Source organism: Tachyglossus aculeatus, chromosome 1 (assembly GCF_015852505.1).
Source record: "Tachyglossus aculeatus isolate mTacAcu1 chromosome 1, mTacAcu1.pri, whole genome shotgun sequence".
NCBI classification, from domain to species: domain Eukaryota; kingdom Metazoa; phylum Chordata; class Mammalia; order Monotremata; family Tachyglossidae; genus Tachyglossus; species Tachyglossus aculeatus.
The window spans coordinates 141,724,133-141,729,085 of record NC_052066.1 but is presented as its reverse complement, the minus strand read 5'-3'; the positions used below and the strand labels follow the sequence as shown (position 1 = coordinate 141,729,085).

General features: G+C 43.7%; 1 non-coding gene across 1 annotated transcript; it reads left to right on the top strand.

Annotated features, from left to right (window-relative positions):
* Positions 1–644: 644 nt before the first annotated feature.
* Positions 645–781, top strand: LOC119936740. The gene has a single exon (XR_005453834.1). It is a non-coding gene; the product is annotated as a small nucleolar RNA SNORA7 (small nucleolar RNA).
* Positions 782–4,953: the final 4,172 nt, after the last annotated feature.

The following is a 4,953-nucleotide window of genomic DNA, read 5'->3' as shown; positions in this document are numbered from 1 at the left end:
TGTGGAACAGGGACTGTGTCTGGCCTGATTATCTACCCCAGTGCTTAAAACAATGCTTGGCCCATAGTTAGTGTTTCATAATAATAATGCCATAACAAATCACCACCTGGGGAAGAAAAATTTTTCAGCTAATCTTTCTGACATACAATACAGCCAGATCATGAGGTCTTTTTTCAAAAGTATCTCCGAGCATCTACACAGACATGAGGTACTATTTCACCTCCAAAGGTCAGCCGTAGTCCTTTAATAAGAAGTCTAAGAAGTGATCATCCGTATTATACTTCTTCCCAGGTAAATTCTCCAGTGTGTTTCCGTATCTTCCAAATGGGTTTCCAGGCTGGAACCTCAAGGTATGAGGGAAAGGCTTCCTTTCACAATTGTTGGACAGCAGTGTGTCCTAGTGGAAAGAACGACGGACATGGGAATAAGCGGGTCTGGATTCTGATCCCCGCTCTACGACTTGCAAGCTCTATGTCTTGAGCAAGTCTTGTAACTCCCATACGCCTCATCTGTAAAATGGGGAATAAATGCCAGTTCTCCCTCCCACTGAGTTTGTGAGCCTGATGTGGAACAGGAATTGTGTTTGACCTGATTGTCTAGTATCTTCTTGTTTTTATTATTATTGCATTGTATTAAGATGGAGAAACCTCTCAGGGTCACACCTGGAGAGTTTCCAGTCCTCTACCAGTCTCGACTATGGGAGGGAGAGTCAAGCAGAGATATATCATTCCATTCCTAGCTTGGGCAGTGGCTAGAGAGTGGAAGACAGTCTGCTACAAGTCAAGACTCACCCAGGCTGGGCAGAAGTGGCATGGGAGAGAGTCGAGGGCTGAGACACATTTACTGCGTGGAAGGAGGCAATGGTACACCGCTTCCGTATTTTTACCAAGAAAACTCTACTGATCCACTACCAGAAGTTTGCATATGGAGGTGTGGCATTCTGGGAGAGATGTGTCCATGCGTCACTATGGGTTGGACACAACTCGACACTGTACCTTGTTCTCCCCTGTCCCGCCGTCGACCCCCGGCCTACGTCCTCCCCCTGGCCTGGAATGCCCTCCCTCCGCACATCTGCCAAGCTAGCTCTCTTCCTCCCTTCAAAGCCCTACTGAGAGCTCAACTCTTCCAGGAGGCCTTCCCAGACTCAGCCCCTTATCTCCTCTCCTCCTTCCCATCCCCCCGCCCTACCTCCTTCCCCTCCCCACAGCACCTGTATATATGCTTGTACAGATTTATTATTCTATTTATTTTACTTGTACATATTTACTATTCTATTTATTTTGTTAATGATGTGCATCTAGCTTTATTTCTATTCTGATAACTTGACACCTGTCCACATGTTTTGTTGTCTGTCTCCCCCTTCTAGACTGTGAGCCCATTGTTGGGTAGGGACCGTTCTCTATACGTTGCAAACTTGTACTTCCCAAGTGCTTAGTACAGTGCTCTGCACACAGTAAGCACTCAATAAATAGGATTGAATGAATGAATGAATGAATGACAGCATAAGACAACAACAGCAAAGATGGAGAAAGAGTATCCTGCTTTGCTATACATTATAGGGACCCATCACTGATGCCTTGATCTCTGCAATGGAAAATCACATGCCCTCAATCTTCACCCAAGTCTGAAGACATCTCCCCAGGGTTTGAACAAACAAGAACCACTGCACAGCAAAATGGACCTCGGAAGTTAAATGGTTGGAGAGAAAAGAGTAAAGAGAGTGAGTCAGAGGTCGTGGGTTCCAATCTCTGCTCTACCAGTTATCTGCTGTGTGACCTTGGGTAAGTCACTTAACTTTTCTGTGCCTCAGTTACCTCATCTGTAAAATGGGGATTGAGGCTGTGAGGCCAAATTGGGGCAACCTGATTACCTTGATTCTCCCCCAGCACTTATAACAGTGCTTGGCACATAGTAAGAGCTTAAAAAATACCCTTATTATTGTTATTATTATCAATGAAGGACCATCAGTGTCCCAGACCAAAGTAGTTGACCATCCCCCTTGTCTTTACTGGCCTGTCCCCATTTCACAAGCCCCTTCCCGGTAGGAAAACAAAGCCACCCATCTCTCCACTTTCCTTCTCCTCATAGTCACCTTGAAGCTATGGCCTGTGATAGTACTGTATAGCAATCCTATTGAACTGGAAATAGCCTCAAAGAGAACTCAGAAAACAAGTCGGTTCTAAATCTAAGCACCACACCCTGTAGAGAGAATTTGGATAACATTTTGCCTGCTCCTTTTCCTTGTCAAATAAGAAGTCTCCCATGTATTTTTAATAACAATTTCAACTTGAAAGGAAGACCATTTCTTAACATATTGGAGCAATTTCACCTACTTATCTTTCTTTTCTATAATTCCAGTTTTATTCTGAAAGGGGTAGGGGAACTGAATAGGGTCAGGCTCCCAATTTGGGGATTATTTTGTCAAAAATGCTAATAGTCCATCTGAGAGAAGGAAGAATTTGGCTCCAGCTATGAACCCTGGAACAAACACTGAGGAGATTTTAAGAAATGAGCACGACCTCGTCTGAATTGAGTTGGGAAATTGGCCCATAAATCTCCCATTTTATAGGAAGCTAAATAAAGAGTACATTGAAAACAAAAATGCATAAGAATTGGAATGAGAAGAAATCGTAGGGAGAATCTGTAATGTTCAAATTGGTTTCTGCCCTATTTACCCATTGAATCTGGATGCCGGAATGATAAATGTGGACTTGGAAGTCGATGTAAAGAATAATTCAACACACCAAGAGGTAGTTGAAAAAGAAAACCAGCTATTTCCGGGAGATGTCTTAACTTGCGTTTATTTAGTTTAGGGTGGGAATCAGCATGGCTCAGTGGAAAGAGCACGGGCTTGGGAGTCAGAGGTCAAGGGTTCTAATCCCAGCTCCACCACTTGTCAGCTGTGTGACTTGGGGCAAGTCACTTAACTTCTCTGTGCCTCAGTTCCCTCATACGTAAAATGGGGATTAAGACTGTGAGCCCCACGCGGGATGACCTTGATTACCTTGTACCCCCACAGCGCTTAGACCAGTGCTTGGCACATTGGAAGTGCTTAACACATACCAACATTATTATTAAGAGCTTAATACAGTGCTCTACGCACAGTAAGCGCTCAATAAATATGATTGAATAAACTTCCATTTTCTCCAAGCTCATTTAGGGCCTCAGTATGGATATCCTCTAGAGAGTTATAAGGGAGAGGTGGTAGGGTGGAGTGGAACGGATACTCAGTGGAGAAACTGGCCTGCTTGGGTGGCTTTAGGCAGCTGCACCTAAATCAAACTCATTTTATACCAGCTCTGTGAAGGGGTAAAGCTCACTGTGGGCAGAGAATGTGGCTACCATTTCTGTAATAGTGTATTCTCCGATGCACTTAGTACGGTCCTTTGCACACGGTAAGCACTCAAACGTTACCATTGACTGATTGATTGAGTAGCCAAACGATACCAGGCTGCAAAAGGTTTGACCATCTGGGTAGTTCCCTGGGGAATAAGATAGGTCAAAGTGACGAAAGCTTTTCTTCTCATCTGGAGAATCAATCAATTAATCAACCAATTGCTAATAATTATTGAACAAGTCACTTAACTTGGGCAAGTCACTTAACTTCTCTGTGCCTCAGTTACCTCCTCTGTAAAATGGGGAGCACTGTACCAAGCACTTGGGAGAGTACAGTACAATGGAATTAGCAGACCTGTTAACTACCCATACTGAGCGGCACTCCAGAGAAATTGGTATCTGATTATTGGCAAAGCTGCTGTGTACCAAAAACACTTCCCACAATCAATCAATCAATCCATCAATCAATTGATCGATTCACCTCCTGCCCTCTGGAAGGCTCCCATGGTCAATGACAAACAAAAGCTTAAAAACTGAAGGAATCCGAACTGAACTGCCTTAAGGATAATTACTTACCCTCTTCCCTATCTTAACTTCCACCGTCTTTGATTTGAGGGGGATTTTTACAATCGATTTTCATTCAGTAATATGAACTGTCCCACGGCCCTGTGTTCCAAAACAATCAGTAGTGGCTAAATGGAAATCAGATGGTGCCTGATTTTGTTTCATACTTGAGTTCTCTGTGTGTGTGAGAGAGAGATTTTCAAGGGAACGAAAAGGTCAATTCTGTGCATTTTCAGCTGCAGGCAAATATATTCATCTTAGCCACCCAGTGACATGGAAACTAGTAGGAGACAATGACCTATAGAAGTAGATGGGTTGAGACTGTAAGCTCCATGCAGGGACAGATCTTGTACTTTATGGCACTCTATTATACTGTACTCTCTCAAATGCTTAGTACAGTGCTCAGCACACAGTAAGCCCTCAATATATAGTTGATTGATTGCTGGAAAGTGGCAAAAACCTTGCCAGATTTAAAGAATGGAGAGAGCTTTTGAGGGTCTAGTTTTGTTTAATGCTACTTGTTCAGTGATTACTATATAATAATAATAATAATGATGGTATTTGTTAAGTGCTTACTATGTGCAAAGCACTGTTCCAAGCGCTGGGGAGGTTACAAGGTGATCAGGTTGTCCCACGGGGGACTCACAGTTTTAATCCCCATTTTACAGATGAGATAACTGAGGCACAGAGTAGTTAAGTGACTTGCCCAAAGTCACACAGCTGACAGTTGGCAGAGCCGGGATTTGAACCCATGACCTCTGACTCCAAAGCCCGTGCTCTTTCCACTGAGCCATGCTGCTGCTTCTTTATGCCAGGTACTGTACTGTACTGAGCATTAGGGTAGCTATAAGCTAATCAATTTGGCCAGAGTCCATTTCCCACCTAGGGCTCACAATCTTCATACCCCATTTTACAGATGAGGTAACTGAGGCACAGAGAAGTGCAGTGACTTGCCCAAGGTCACACAACAGGTAAGGATTAGAACCCAGGTCATTCTGACTCTTAGGCCTGCACCATATCCACTAGGCCAAGTTTCTTGCTTGCTTCTTGCAT